Source organism: Balaenoptera physalus, assembly GCF_965194825.1.
Source record: "Balaenoptera physalus genome assembly, chromosome: 18".
Lineage (NCBI taxonomy): Eukaryota > Metazoa > Chordata > Mammalia > Artiodactyla > Balaenopteridae > Balaenoptera > Balaenoptera physalus.
Genome location: NC_138899.1, coordinates 45,788,842 through 45,806,457, shown reverse-complemented (window position 1 = coordinate 45,806,457; position 17,616 = coordinate 45,788,842). Strand labels below are relative to the sequence as shown.

Below are 17,616 nucleotides of genomic sequence, written 5' to 3'. Positions count from 1 at the left end.
GTGGTGAGGTTTGTTAATACAAATCTATTTCATTATATGTATAGGAAAATTGATTTTATTAAATTCAATTCAACTGAGTATGTTCAGTTCAAAATAGAACTGAGTTTAAAACAGAACTCCCCTCCTCAGTTTTCATTTCTGATTAACTGAGAAATTACTCTTCTTCATACAATTTATATTAAAATATCCCTACAAAAATCCAACTCCAAAATAAAGGAATACCCATCATTACTAATTTTATGAGGTGAGAAGTAATAACAATAATAGTAGTAATAAATGGCAGTTTCTATTTGCATATTTCAAGTAGAATGAGAAGCATAGGGTTTGGATTTGGAAAACACAATTAAACTCACTTTTGTCACTTATTTGTGTGACACGAAGGCAAGTCTTTAATCATTACTTAACCTCAGTGTCTTGATTTGTAGAGTGTACAATGTTATAATTTGAGCATAAAGATTTACTGAAAAATGTTAAGAGGAACATATGCTAATATTGTTATTATTGATCTGTGTATTTCCTATTGTGTAAAGTATTGCTACACTGTGATTTAATTGAAATGTAATGTGACCACAGTATAAAATTTCTATTTTCAAAAATACAATAAATGTATCTACACTTGTGAAACATTCTAAGCAAGAGACAATAATAAAAATACTTGCAATGCTTAAACAGCTTACACCATGAAAGGCATTATTCTATGTGCTTCACATGTAATTACTCATGTAACATTCACACCAAAAATATGTTTGAGCATGGGTAGGCTGAACTTAAATTCTGGTTCTTGGTGACAACATTCCACTCTTCCCATTTATTACTAACATTTGTTCTTTTTGTATAAAGAGTTAGGTCCAGAAAAAAGTATAGTTTTTTTTTCAATCTTTTTCCTGTCCAATTGAGAGGGGAAATAACTGTATTCAGAGGAATTTTTTGCCTGAATGGGTATTTCACACAGCCAGCTCCATTTTAATGGCTATATAAAAATACATTTTTTAACAAATAAAATGCTCTAAGTGTTGGTTTATTTGACCTAGTAATTGCAAACATCATCTTTTAGTTGTACACCACATTACCCTTTCAATACGTATATATTCTTTTCAAAATAGAATTTGCTATGGTAATTAAACATTATTTCTAAATTTTAAAACAAATCATATAATAAAATTTGCCCACAGGATTTTTAAGATGATTTTGCAAAAGTATTCTGCTTTTAATAATTTAAACAATTCATGTGAAAATTTAACATTATAAAACTATTTTACTCTACTTTTCTGCCATACTTTACATTTACAACCATTTTATGATACAAAGAGAAGAGATAACAATAAATTCTATTCCATAGAAGGGATGCACTAATGTGCCATTTAAATGTTGCATTAACATTCAATGAATTGGGGCTAAGTCAATTATTGTCTGCCAGCCACAACAAAGGAAAAACATCCGATACTGTTTTTCCCTTTTCAGTTTTGTTTTAATTTACTCATTGTATACTGGAATTGAGAAAACATGCTTTTAGGAGACTTGTTAGCTCATTAAGCATAAATTGTTACTGTAAATCAGAGTCAGAAATTCTTAAATATAAATCATTTGAGCCATAAATACATTATACCCTTAGGAAGTTTGCTTTGTAGTATGTATATGCCTTTCTGTTTTCAGTGAAAATACAAAAGCTATCTTAGTTTAAAACCATGGTGATATGCTGTTTCCAACATCTTAGCAAGATTTGATCAAAGGTTTTAAAAAACAGCAGAGAAGTCTGAGTGCAGAAATGCCTCTGAATGTAGCTGGACCACTAAAATTTCATGCTAAGAAATATAAACTTCATTACATTCTGTTAAAGAAGTACTGTATCATCCATTAATATTCATGTACTTTCCTTCTAATGATCGTTCTTAACATTTTACATACTTTAGTAATAATATATCTATTAATCTATTATTGAAATCTTATTATAAATTTTACTAGGCACTGAGAATACAACAATTAAATAAAGACAATTGTCAATATCCTAAGACATTAAAAACTATTGGAAAAGAACCACAACTGTCACATTTGTAGTGCTATGAAAGACATGTACTGAATGCTTTGAGAACACTCAGGTGGACCACTCCTTGCCATTTTGTTCAATGATATAATGTGCATGACTGCATTCGATGGGTTTTGTTGACATTTTCAGTGTATTATGCAAATGTAATAAATGTTATTTATTACTCCCTGTGGTTAGATAAAATTCTAAAATGACTCAATAACCCACACCCTAGTCAACCCTTTACTATGGGCAGGACTTTTCTTTTTTCTAACAAGTAAGATATGGCAAAGCTGATAGGATATTACCAGTGTGATGATATTGCATTATGTGGCAAAAGTGAAGCAATTTCTCAGATATCATTAATATCTCTAATCAGTTGACCCTAAGTAGTAAATCAAAAGTCAGTTTTCCATATGACCCAGCAATCCCACTACTGAGCATATACCCTGAGAAAACCATAATTCCAAAAGAGCCATGTACCAAATGTTCATTGCAGCTCTATTTACAATAGCAGGACATGGAAGCAACCTAAGTGTCCATCATCAGATGAATGGATAAAGAAGATGTGGCACATATATACAATGGAATATTACTCAGCCATAAAAAGAAACGAAATTGAGTCATTTGTAGTGAGGTGGATGGACCTAGAGTCTGTCATACAGCGTGAAGTAAGTCAGAAAGAAAAAAACAAATACCCTATGCTAACACATATATATGGAATCTAAGGAAAAAAAAAAAAAGGTCATGAAGAACCTAGGGGCAAGACGGGAATAAAGACACAGACCTACTAGAGAATGGACTTGAGGATATGGGGAGGGGGAAGGTTAAGCTGGGACAAAGTGAGAGAGTGGCATGGACATATATACACTACCAAACGTAAAATAGATGGCTAGTGGGAAGCAGCTGCATAGCACAGGGAGATCAGCTCAGTGCTTTGTGACCACCTAGAGGGGTGGGATAAGGAGGGTGGGAGGGAGGGAGACGCAAGAGGGAAGAGATACGGGAACATATGTATATGTATAACTGATTCACTTTGTTACAAAGCAGAAACTAACACACCATTGTAAAGCAATTATACTCCAATAAAGATGTTAAAAAATAAAAAAATAATAATAATAAAGAATAAGAACACACACACACACACAAAGGCAGTTTTCCTGGTTGGACCTTATCTAATCTGTGAATCCGGTAAAAGAGGATCTACAGACCAGAGATGGAATCAGTTAGACACTTTCTCTCTCCTGCAGGCCTTGAAGAAGCCAGTCATTGTAAGTTCTGTACATGCCCAGAAATTAATTCTGCTAAATCCATAAGAGCTCTGAAGAGGACCTCAGATGGAATCACATTTCTAAGTAGAAACTTTGACTGCTACATTGTTAGACCCTGAGCAGAGAACCCTGTTAAGCTGTTTCTGAATTTCTGACAATAAACTTATAACTGCACATTGTTTTGATCTGCTAAATTTGTGGCAAGTTTTTTAGATAACAATATCAAAAACAAAATATAGTATAAAATATATAAGACTCACTAAATATTCTTCCCTTTATGTGGTAGACAAGGTTGTACACTGAGAGTTATGAAAGAAGCAAAGTAAATAAGGCACAGTTCCTGACCAGAATGAGTTTATATTCTAATTAGGTAAATAAGATACTATTCATATGTAATATAACTGAATATGCAGATGAAAGATTAAAAAAAGAATTAATCACATATAATATGACAAGTGTTATACAAACAATACAAATGAGGTGGTTTGATAAATCACTGGGAAGAGAGATAACTTGAGCAACTTGGAAATCAAATTAGATATTATTTTAATTAAGCCTTGACAAACAGGTGAAGCTGCACAGGAAAGTCTGTGCTGTGGAGAGAAAAGCACTTCAGAAGGTCACAGTAAATTGAGGAGAGGCTTAGAGATGGGAAATCTTCTCTAAAACTCAACTTAAGTCCAATTTAATTAGATTAGATGACCCAAACATGTAATTAATAGAGGTTAATTTTGGAAAGGAAAAAGGGCTCAGATCACTCAGATTCTTAAATGGAAGGCTAACAAGAATAGTTTTTATTGAATAGATAGTAGAGAATATTAAAGTTATGACTTTCCAATTTAAATATTCTATTCCAGCAGAGTATATCATTCTTTTTTTCCTGAAGTTTCAATTGTATTTAATTATTTCTCCATTTTTTCCCTCTGGTTATTGATATGCTCCTCATTTGTCAAATCATGCTTAAAATGTATGATGACTGAATGATACTATGTTGATTCTTTCTCCTCTCAAGATCCTTTTCCATTAATATGACCCTTAAGTATATGCTCAACAAGCAATTTAATTTTTTCAACATGAAATAATTTTACAATAGACGTCTATACATCCAATTTAAATTCTAGCATTCCATGATACTTGTTTTATCACATATCTATTCATCCATATTTACTTGTGTTCGTCTTCACCCCAGTACTTTGGCATTTATGTCTTTAGCTAGAGTTTAATAAATATTTTCAGTTTTTCATGTAAAATTTATAAAGAAATGCACTTTGAAGATTAATTTTATGTATCAAACTGCCTAAGCCACAGTGCCCACATATTTGGTCAAACACTAGTCTGGATGTTGCTGTCAAAGTATTTTTGGATAAGGTTAACATACAAATCAGTACAATTTGAATAAAGCAGATTACTCTTTATAATGTGGATGGGCCTCATCCAATCAGTTGGAAGCCTAAAGAGATGAAAGAGAGATCACCTCCAATGGAGGAGGAATTCTGCCAGCAGACTGTTTTCTGACTTGGGCTACATTATCAATTATTTCCCGGGTCTACAACCTGCCAGCCTATCATGCAGATTTTGGACTTGCCAGCCTCTACAATCCCTTGAGCCAGTTCTTTAAAATAAATCTCTTTCTCAGTCTCTCTCTTATTGGTTCTTGTTCTCTGGAGAACCCCGAGTAATATAGTCACAAATTTTAAGTATCTATTTCTTTGACAACTAGTGATGTTGAAGTTCTTTTCATGCTCTTACTACCCATGTGTGTTTCTGTGAAGTCACTGTTCAAATTTTTAACTACTTTTTTTCTAGATTTTTATTAATGAGTTATAGGGGTCCTTTCTATTTACTGGATACCAATCCTTTATCAGATATATATTTTGCAAGTAAGTCTTCTCAGTCTGTGACTTGCCCATTTATTATCTTAATGGTGATGTTTGATGAGCAGAACTTTTTACTTTTGAGGAATTCTAGTGTATCTTTACTTTTTCTTTTCTTTTGGTTATTGCTTCTTTTTGACTTAACTCAGAAACATTTGGCTAGTCCCAGGTTACAAGTATATTCTCTTATGTTTCTTTTAAAAAGATTTATGGTTTTAGTTTTTATAATTAAGCCAATGATCTATCTTAAACAACATTTTCTGTAGAGTATAAATTAGGGAGTTGAAGTTCTTTTCCCCCCCTGCCCCACCCAGTAAGGATATCCAAATGTCCCAGAATCATCTGTTGAAAACCTTTCCTCTCCCATTGAATTATTTTGGTGACTTTGTAGAAGAAAGAAAAAATTGTATGAGACAATTGTGATACTACTTCTGGGTTCTCTGTTATATTTCATTTGTATATTTGTCATTCTTATGGGAGTTTCACAGTGTATTAATTATTGTAATTCATAAAGGATCTTAATATCACATAGTGAGTCTTCCAAATATTTTGACTTTTAAGGTTGTTGTGGATGTGTTGTTGTGGATGTATTTTAGTGCTTTAAACTTTATATAAATCTAAGTAAAAAGCTTGTATCAATTTTGGTACACTGTAATTTGTCAGAATTTTGTCCATTTTAGCTAAGTATTGTTGGCATAAAGTTTTTTGTCATATTGTCCTATTATCTTTTTAAATATCTATCTATAGTTTCTGTCTGATAAACCCCCTTTCATTCTTGAAATTGATGTTTTGTATTTTTTCTCATTTTATTGATCTGTCTGCTTTGAGGTTATCAATTTTGTTTGTCTTTTTTAAGAAAAAGTTTGTCTTTAATTTTTTCCATTGTCTGCTTTCTACATGTTTATCTCTAATCTTCTTTCATTATCTCCTTCCTTCTACATATTTTTTGATTTCCTTTGCTTTCCTTTATCTAGCCTTTTAAGGTAGAAGCATAGGTCATTGAATTTATTTTTTGAAATTTAATCATATAATCAAAAATATCCCCTCAAGAACTCAGATAGCTGTACACAATAAATTTTTATGTTAATTTTCAATATCATCCAGCTCAAAATATTTTCTAATTTCCCTCCTATTTTTTCTTATATCCAGAGATTATTTAGAAATTTATTATTCAATTTCTGAAATATTTAGTATTTTGCTAGTTATCTTCTTGGTATTGATTTCTATTTTAATTTCATTTAGGTTAGAGAAATACTATGTATGTTTTTAATCATTTTATATTTATTACTTTTGGGCCCAGAATATGGTTAATTCATGGTAAATATATCATGTTTATTTAAAAAGATTGTGAATTATACAATAGTTGAGTATTTTATTCCAAAAATTTTAATTACAAAATGGTGGTTGATACTGTTGATCAATCTACATATTTGCTGTGTTCTTGTTTATTTTATTGGTTCTCAAAGTGTGGTCCAAGTTGGCCATCAAGAATGCTCTAAAAACCCATTTAGTAATTACAACTAATCTTTAAGATACTAATATTTACCAAGATTTAATGTAGCATCAAGAAAGAATATATACAATTACCTGAGAAAATTATGAAAATACTACACTTTTTATAAGTTTTATATATGCATAAGGCCAGATTTTATTCATATGTAATGAACTAAACAACATATTGTAACAGCTAGAAGGGAGGAGCTAATATAAGAACTTAGCTGTCTTTTATTAAATTATCTATTTTAAAAATTATTTAAAAAATGTAAAATAATACCAAGCATCTATACTTTTTTTGAAAATATAGTTGTTATACTACAATATAGCCTCATTTTAATGTGTTATTTTAATTGATTGATAAATAGATACATAAATAAATAATTATCTATTTTCACTTTATTTGATAAAATGGTAGTATGAGTAGCAATAACCTAATGAATAAAAGTTTTTAAGAATGTAAAGGTTTCCTGAGACCAATATGTTTAAGAATAGATGGCCAAATTTTTCTATCAATTTATAAGAAACATGTTAAAATCTTCTATTCTCATTTTGGAAGACCTACATATTTATGACTAATGAATTAACCCTTTTATATTTATGATATGTCCCTCTTTATTTCTGTAATAGTCTTTGCCTGGATGTTATTTTTTTTGGTATCAGTATAGCCACCTTAGCCTTCTTATTGCTTATTATTTGAATGAAGTACCTTTTTTCATCCATTTATTTTGTTTTTATTTATATTTAAATCACATCTTATTTAGACAGCATATAGTGTGTGTGTATATATAATACATATACAAATTTTAAAAATATATTCTACAACATATGGCATAATTATTGACGAGGACAGATCACAATCAACCATTTATTATTTGTTTTTGGCCTATATCCTAAAAAATTTCCTCCACCATTCATTGTTTTTTATGTCTTTTTGATTATTTCAATATTTTTTAGAATTCATTTTAATGTTATTTATTCTATATCTTTTTAAAACTAACTTAGATCTTTTCAAAGTCTTTAAGAATCAAAAAAATTGTTGAGTACTTTTGAGGCAATTGTATTGAATTTTTAGTATCCTTTGATAAATTATATATTGTCATAATAATAAATATTCTACTGTGTGAACATGTCATATCTGGGCATTAATTTAGTTCCTCTTTTATGTCTTTCATAAAGTGTTAGCACTTTAAACATTAACATCTTCCAAGTACTCTACTAGATTTGATCATATATATTAAATATATATGATTTAATATATGTTTAATAGCATAATATATTTTTAACTGCTTGAAATAGAATCTTTTTATTTCAATTCATTTTTTAATTCTTTCTCCTCATGTAGAAGGATGTTTTTGTTGTTTATGATGCAATTTTTTGAACTATTTTTAGCTCAGATAGTTTGTGGAGTCTCTTAGATTTTAAATGGAGATAATTATGGGGTCTGAAAATGTAATTATGTTGTATGAAAGTCAAGGACAGTGTATTAATTTTCTAGGGCTGCCAAAACAAAGCATTATAGCCTGGATAGCGTAAATAACAGAAATTTTTTTTCTCACAGTTTTGGAGGTTAGGTGTCAGAGATCAAGGTGTTGGCAGGGTTGGTTTTTCTAAGGCCTTTCTTCTTGGCTTTTATATGGCTGTTTTCTTCCTGTACCATTATGTAGTCTTCACTCTATACATGTTTATGTCCTAATTTCCTCTTCTTACTAGTATGAAAGTCATATTGAATTAGGGCTCACTCTAATGACTACATTTTAACTTAGTTATCTCTTAAAAATACCATATCATCTCCAAACACAGTCATGTTCTCAGATAGTGGGGGTTAAGACTTCAACATATGAATCTTGTTGGAACATAATTCAACCCATAATAGAGAGTATTTCTGCAATGGAGAAAGAAATAATGATTTTAGCTTTCCAACTTAACATGATAGTAAATCTGTTAAACAAACAATGCTACGGTTGTTCTGTACAACAATGTACTCATGCACACATCACCTTATTAAAGAAAACTATGTGTCCACACTTATATCAATGAACAGATCATCCAGATAGAAAATCAATAAGGAAAATTTAGCCTTAAATGACACATTAGAATGGGTAGACAATAGATGTATATAGCAACAGAAAACATTCTTTTCAAGTGCACATGGATACCACAGGCTAGGACACAAAATAAGTCTCAATAAATTTAAGAAGACTGAAATCATATCAAGCCTCTGTTCTGACCACAATGCTATAAGACTAGAAATCAACCACAAGAAAAAAATGAAAAATACATAAAACAGATACAAGTGGAGGCTAAACAATATGCTACTAAACAAACAATGGGCAACTGAAAAAATCAAAGAGGAAATTTAAAAAATACCTATAGACAAATGAAAACAAAAACACAATTATCTGAAGTCTATGTGACGGCAAAAGCAGTTCAAAGAAAGAGGGAAGTTTATAGTGATACAAACTTACCTCAGGAAACAAGAAAAATTTCAAATAAACAACCTAAACTTACACCTAAAGCAACTAGAGAAAAAAGAGCAATCAAAACCCTAAGTTAGTAGAAAGAAAGAAGTCATAAAGATCAGAGCAGAAGTAAATGAAATAGACACACACACACACACACACAAAATAGAAAAGATTAATGAAAATAATAGCTGGTTCTTTGAAAAGATAAACAAAATCTATAAACATTTAGTGAGACTCATCAAGAGAAGAAGAGAGATGGCCCAAATTAATAAAATCAGAAATGAAAAGCAAGTTACAACTAACACAAAAGAAACACAATCTGTCATAAGAGACTACTATGAACAGCTATCCACCAATAAAATAGATAACCTAGAAGAAATGGACAAATTTCTAGAATTGTACAATCAGTCAAGACTGAATCAAGAGGATAAAAAATGTGAATAAACCAATTACCAGTAATGAAATTGAATCAGTAACTTAAAAACGCTTAACAAACAAAAGTCCAGGACTAATGGCTTCACAGGTGAATTCTACCAAACATTTAGAGAAGAGTTAACAACTATCCTTCTAAAACTATTCCAAAAATTTGCAGAGGAAGAAACACTTCTCAACTCATTCTATGAGACCAGCATCATCCTGATGTCAAAACCAGACAAAGATATCACACAAAAAAGAAAATTGCAGGTCAATATCACTGAAGAACATAGACGTAAATATTCTCAACAAAATATTAGCAAACTGAATCCAGTAGCTCATTAAAAAGATCATATTCCATGAGTAAGTGGGATTTATCCCAAGGACACAAGAATGATTCAATATCACTAACAAATTGAAGAATAAAAAATCATATGATCATCTCAACAGATGTAGAAAAAACTCTTGACAAAATTCAACATTCATTTATGATAAAAGTTCTCAACAAAGTGGGTATAAAGGAACATACCTCAAAATAATAAGGGACATGTATATATAACAAGCCTGCAGCTAACATCATACTTGACAGTGAAAAGCTGAAAGCATTTTCTCTAGGATTAGGAACAAGACAAGGATGCCCACTCTTGTCATGTATATTCAACATAGTATGTGGCCAAGAAGTCCTAGCAATAACAATCAGACAAGAAAAATAAATAAAAGAAATTCATATTGGAAAGGAAGCAGTAAACAGTGCAAACAGTGTCACTGTTTGTAGATGACGCAATACTACGCATAGAAAATCCTAAAGACACAACCAAAAAGCCACTAGAACTCATCAGTAAATTTGGTAAGGTTGCAAGTTACAAAATTAATATACAGAAATCTTTTGAATTTCTATGTCATAACAATTAACTATCAGAAAATTAAGAAAATAATCCCATTCACAATTGCATCAGAAAGAATAAATACCTGGGAATAAATCTAAGAGGGTAACAGACTGTATTTGGAAAACTATAAAACACAGATGAAAGAACCTGAAGATGACACAACAGATGGAAAGATATACCATGCTCATGGAATGGAAGAATTAATATTGTTAAATAGACCATACTACCCAAGGCAATCTACAGATTCAATTCAATCCTTATTAAAATACATTTCAATGAACTAGGACAAATAATTCTAAAATCTGTATGGGAATACAAAAGACCCCCAATAGGCAAAACAATCTTAAGAAAGAAGAACAAAGGAGGAGGTATCATGCTCCCTGATTTCAAACTAAGCTACAAGGCTACAGTGACCAAAGCAATATGCTGCTGACACAAAAGCAGACACATAGATCAATGGAATAGAGAGCCCAGAAATGAATGCACACTTAAATGGGCAATTAATCTATGACAAATGAAAGAAGAACTTATACTGGGGAAAAGACAGCCTCTTCAATAAATGGTGTTTGGAGGACTTCCCTGCTGGAGCAATGGTTAAGAATCCGCCTGCCAATGCAGGGGACAAGAATTCAATCCCTGGTTTGGGAAGAGTCCACATGCCATGGAGCAACTAACCTCGTGTGCCACAGCTAATTAGCCTGTGCTCTAGAGCCTGTGAGCTATAACTACTGAGCTCACATGCCGCAACTACTGAGCCCATGCGCCACAACTATTGAAGCCCACACACTCTAGGGCCTGCGTGCCACAACTACTGAGCCTGTGTGCTGCAACTACTGAAACCCATGTAACTAGAGCCCATGCTCCACAACAAGAGAAGCCACTGCAATGAGAAGCCTGTGCACTGTAATGTAGAGTAGCCCCCGCTCATCACAACTAGAGAAAGCCTGCATGCAGCAACAAAGACCGAATGCAACCAAAAAAAATAATGGTGTTTGGAAAACTGGACAGCTACGTATGAAAGAATCAAACTGAACTACTGCCTCACACTTTATACAAAAGTAAACTCAAAATGGATGACAGACTTAAATATAAGAAATGAAACCATAAAAAGTCTAGAAGAAAACATAGGCAGTATGCTCTTTTGCATTGGTCTTGGCAATATTTTTTTGATTCTGTTTCCTCAGGCAAGAGAAACAAAAGCAAAATAAACAAATGGGACTACATAAAGCTGAAAAGCTTTTGCACAGGAAATAAAATTATCAACAAAACAAAAAGATAGCCTACCAAATGGGAGAATATATTTGTAATGATATATCCAACAAGGGGTTGGGGTAAGGGATTAAGAGATACAAACTATCATGTATAAAATAGATAAGCAATAAGAATATATTGTACATCAGAGTATAACCAATATTTTATAATAACTTTAAAAGGAGTATAATATTTAAATTTTTGAATCATTATGTTGTGCACCTGAAACTAATATTGTAAATCAACTATACCCTAATTAAAAACAAAACATAACACAATGAGATACCACTTCATACACACTAGGATAGCTGTTATTTAAAAAAAAAAAAACACACACACACAAAAACAAATAAACACCAGAAGGAAAATAAGTGTTGATAAAATGTGGAGTAATGGGAACACTTGTGTGTTGCTGGTGGGAATGTAAAATGATGCAGTGCTGTGAAAAACAGTTTGATATTTTCTTAAAAAATTAAACATAGAATTACCATATGAGTCAGTAATTCTAGTCCAGGTATATATCCCAAAGAATTTAAAGCAAAGTCTCAAGCAGATACTTGTACACAAATGTTCAAGTATGTGAATAATTGCAACATTATTTATTCACAGTAGCCAAAAGTGGAAACAACCCAAATGTTCATCAACATTTTTTGTATGAATAAATAAAATGTTGTATACCCATACAATGGAATATTATTCAGCCTTAAAAAGGAATAAAATTCTGACACAATGCTACAACATGAGTGAGCTATGAAAACATTATGCCTAGTGGAAGAAGTCAGACACCAAAGGACATATACTGTCTGATTCCACTATATGAGGTGACTAGAGTAGTCAAATTCAGAGACAGAAAATAGAGTGGTGATTGCCAGGGGTTGGGAGTAGTGGTTGCCAAGTGTTGGAATGGGAAGCTATTGTTTAATGGGTACAGAATTTTAGTTTTGCAAGATGAAAAACTTCTGGAAAAGAATAATGATTGCATAACAATGTGATATACTTAATGTCACTGAATTGTATGCTTAAAAATGGTTAAACTGGTAAGTTTTATGTTATGTATGTTTTGCCACAATAAAAACAAACAAAAAATAAAGGACAGTAGAGAGTAAAAACAAAAGAAAACAAAAGCAAACAAAAAAACTCACAGAAAAAGAGATCAGATTTGTGGCTACCAGAGATGGGGTAGGGAGGTTGGGGAATTGGATGAAGGTTGTCAAATGTACAAACTTCCAGTTATAAGTACTAAGGATATGATGTACAACATGATAAAGATAATTCACACTGTTGTACATTATATGTGAAAATCATTAATAGAATAAATTCTAAGAGTTCTCATCACAAGGAAAATATGTTTTTCCTATTTCTTTAATGTTGTATCATATGATATAATGGTTGTTCACTAAACCTATTGTGGTAATCATTCCATGATGTCTGTAAGTGAAATCATGCACTCCTTACAGTGTTATATGTCAATTATACCTCAATATACCTGGAAGAAAAAAAAGAAAATTATGTGTGATTTAATTTTATATGGTTGTTTTGTAAAAAGCATTCAGCTGATAAAAGATGTTGTCTTATCATGAATGGGTTAATTTCTTTTTTTGGTTGTTTATATGTTTACTTAGTTCTAAAATTCTTATTTTCTTGTAGTTACAATTTTTCTTAAATTTCTTTCTTTTTTTTTTTTCCTAGGCTGTGCTGCACTTGTGGGATCTTAGTGCCCTGACCAGGGATTGAATCCAGGCCCCCTGGCAGTGAAAGTGCCAAGTCCTAACCACTGGATCACCAGGAAATTCCCTTAAATTTCTATTATTTTTCCCATCTTTCCTGAGCATTGGGTTAAAGTTTCTATATCTCCCCTTTTTTATAAGCTGATTTCTTTAGATTTTTAAAATTTTAATTGTAATATTTTAATGATTATTAAACTTGCTTTTAAGTACTTAAATATATATTTATATAAAAGTACCTTTTAAAATCTAATTGATTTGGTATTTTTATCTTCTATTTTGTATTACACAGAGTTTAGCCTACTATATGATTCACAGCATAACTTGCCGTTGCACAGGTACATTCCCAGTTTAACCTGACATTGTACATGTTCACAACATCACATACACACACATGCCATGTTAATTTTATCAAGGATTTTATACTTTGTCTTTTTTGAACAAAGAAATTATCATTTGTGTTAACAGTTTGTATTGATGTACAATATACAATATTTTACACAAATTGACTGATTTATGACAAATAAACTGATGCAACTAATACCCAGAAAAAGAATGCATTACTCCTAGCCCTCCAGTGATCACAACCTACCCACCCCCCAGGGAAACTATTTATTATTATTACATTTAATAGTCAATATATTAGCTATCTTGTTAATTTGTTTGCAAACTATTTTTGTTTTATTTTTTGTATCCCATTTCTTTCACATGAAATAATTTATCTTCATATAGAAGTTCATCTTATAAAATTTTCTTGTTATGTTTTGTAGGTTGTAACAATTTGGGCTTTTACAAATATGAAAATTTTACTCTCTCCATTCTCAATAAAAATTAGCCAATTATACAAATCTTGGTTGACATTATTAGCCTTAATCCTTTGATGAAATTACACATTTTTGTCATTCATTGCCTATTTTCTTCAAAAAATTATCTTTTCTTAGGTGGCATTAATTTTATGTGTAATGATGTCATGTTCAAATTAGTTTGCTTTGTTTTGCTCCTAATTTTGCTTTGCAGGCTTGTTTTGTTTTTTGAAAGGGAACTTTTATTTCTCTCTTTCACTTGTATTTTTCTAGAGTAGGCCCCCAGTCACTCAGTTGTTAATCAGAGTTTAAAATGGCAAATTGGACCTATGGCTATAATGGGAAATCATAGATCTATTATTTAAGCCAGTGGATGTACTATTTCAGTACATTTAAGAGAGCTTTATTTCTTTCCCCCCTACCATTGATTGTGGTACTCAGCACCTTCCTCACCCTTTTACACTCTCCCCTGTATTGAACAGGCTTCTGCAGGGAAGGGGATGAAATAACTGGAAACTATATTTCACAACTTACTTGTGAGTTGTGAGTAGGGTTTGGGTTTGAGTTGAACAATGAGGGGCACTTCTGGGATATTTGGAAGACAAAAGAGAGATGCAGTCTTTTTGTGATAGTAGCTGTAGAAAAATATGGGCATTGCCATATGGAAGACTTTTCACCTTGAGTTTCACATCTCCTCTTGAGAATGACTTATTTCAAGACTTCAGACAGCCAAGTTGAACCAATGGGAGCTTCCAGAATCTCTGGGCACCATCTTAGATGCAGTCTCTTTGGTTTTCCAGGCAACTGAGATCATTAGTGTTGTTTCTCTCTGTCCCTGAATTTCTTGACCATTACTCCCTCAACCTTCCAGTGGTTATAAATGTCTCTAGTTCCCTGGTTTAACCTCATTCTAGCATTAAAAGCAAAATAAGCACACAAAAATAAAACTAAAAAGATGTACTGTGTTGGATAGTACCCTCAATCCTCAAATTCATGTTCTTTCCAGAACCTCAGAATGAGACCTTATGTAGAAATAGGATTTTGTAGACGTGATTACTTAAGATGAGATCATATTGTTGCAGGGTGGACCCTTATCCCAATATAGCTGTTGTCCTTATAATAAGAAAAGTGATAAAGAATCAAAGACACAGAGAGAGAATGCTGTGTGATGACTGAGGTAGAGATTGGATTGATATTACTCCAAGCCAAAGAATGCCAAGGATTGCTGGCCACCACCAGAAGTTAGAAGAGACAAGGAAGGATTCTATCCAGATTCTCAGAGGGATCATGGTTCTGCTGACACTTGATTTTAGACTTGCAGAACTGTGAGAGAATAGAGTTCTTTGTTTTAAGCCACCAAGTTTGTGGTACTTTGTTATGGCAGCCTTAGGAAAATAATATAAGTGGTTTCTGTTTTCCTGACTAAATGCTAGACAGTTATAATTTATATGCACATATAATCTTTAAGGAACCATACTTCCCAGGAAACAGGCACCCAAAGCAGATTCTTAGAAACAATCTTACCTAAATCTTATAAGAGTTTATGTGTTTTTAGAGGAAGAACCAGTATAAATCTCAGTGCTGTATAAGTCCATTTGAATTTAAGTTTTCATAATTTCTTTTAGAATAAAGTTCAGTATTAAACACTTGAGTAAGAGTTTAGATTGCTGTGATTCAGAAAACTTGGGTCAGGGATACGTTTCTGTCAACAAAAGAGAAGGCATCGTTGACTGAAAGGAAAACGCACAACATGAGAGTTGTGAACTAAGTTTTATTCAAGGTCTTACTGAGGACTGTAGCCCAGGAGACAGCCTCTCAGATAGCTCTGAGGTAATGTTCAGAAGAGGCGGGTAGGGAGGTTAGTTTATATATATATATATATATATATATATATATATATATATATATATATATATATATATATATATATATATATATATATATTTGGCTAGGAAATACATGCAATAAAGCTTACATCTTGGTAAAAGATTACTGCTAGTTATGAAGTACAGATATTTCAAGTTAATAATTATTGTTTTTCTACATTTGAGAAGATGCAAAAAACTGGGATCATTAAAATTCTTCTTGAGGTACCTCTAAATATGTAAGGGGTCTGTTTGTCCAAAGCTCAGAGCATCCTCTTATCATCTTTAATTTCCTCTGTCCGATGCACAAAGTGCATTGTCGGTCAACAACTGTAGTGGGTTAATCTTTTTAGAACTGGATGGTGAGCAAAAAGTTCTTTGCTCTTCTTTTATTTGCAAAAATGACGTGACATTTATGGGGCAAATTTAGACAGATGAATTTACCTTGGGAAGGTAAGCCTGGGGCTGCAAAGAAAAGGGAGTGAAAAGTGGAAAAAACAAGACAAAACAAAAAACTCCTGTTAATGTCACGGATAAGGGTCATTTGTTTGAAGTTGTTTATAATACAGTAAATGCATATAATAATGCTTATTTAGCACTTACTAAGGCTTATAGTTTTCTAAGCACATTCTGCTAGTTGGTCTATTTAACCTCATATCAAATTAATGAGGTAGGTCCTTGGATTATCCTCAATTTCACAGATGAGAAAACTGGCTGAAAAGAGGTTAATGACATGTATTGACACGTATTGAAACCTAGATGGAAACCAAATGACACGTATTGAAACCTAGCTGGAAAAAAGGGGGGAGCTTGGTTATCAGGCTATTTCACTCATTACTGTAGCACAATATTTGTTGACTGAATGAAAGTGACAGATTTGGGATTTAAAACCAGATGTTCTAGGTCAGAATCCTTGCTCTTTACACAATTCTGGTTTTACCTTAATATAGTCTGGAAGCTATAGCTAGCTATTTCCTTTCCTTCTTGACAACATTTCCCTCTGTTCCTGAAGTTCCTTAGCCATATTATTTCTGATTTTTTTTAATGTTCCAGGTCCTCATTCTCTTTAGGTGCCTGCTACAATAGTGATATTAATCTCTAATAACATTTAGATAATCTGACCCCATGTAAAGAATTTTTTTTTCCCTGAAAGAATAGGTTGCACTGGCTCCTTACTATTTGTTAAGGAAGAGTCTTAGATTATATATGTTTAGAGCACGTTGCTTCACCAATTATATTATATTACTAATGATGAATGAATAAAGATAAAACAAATAAGTTTGATTTACAGAAAATTTTGAACACGTGTTTTCTATTTTTGGTGTTTCACAGCTCTAAATTGAAAGAACGTAAATCTCTAAGGATCCTAAAAAAAAAAATCTCCAAAATATTAAATTCCAAGCCACAGAGAAGCATTGACAGTGTTAACTTGTCACAGGACAAATGAAAAGAAAACATTTTTTTCAATGACAAAAAAAATCTATTAATAAATAAAGATAAACATAATGTCAAAAAAATCTTATTAAAGATTTTCCCCACCGCCTG

At 32.0% G+C, this 17,616-nt stretch overlaps 1 long non-coding RNA gene across 1 annotated transcript in view; it reads left to right on the top strand.

Moving 5' to 3' along the window:
* Window positions 1-14,028, top strand: part of LOC309647954 — a 62,338-nt gene extending 48,310 nt beyond the window's left edge. The window contains exon 2 of the long non-coding RNA XR_014256412.1: window positions 9,373-14,028. This is a non-coding gene — a long non-coding RNA (uncharacterized lncRNA). The remainder of the gene's footprint in view (window positions 1-9,372) is intronic.
* The last annotated feature ends 3,588 nt before the right edge of the window (window positions 14,029-17,616 follow it).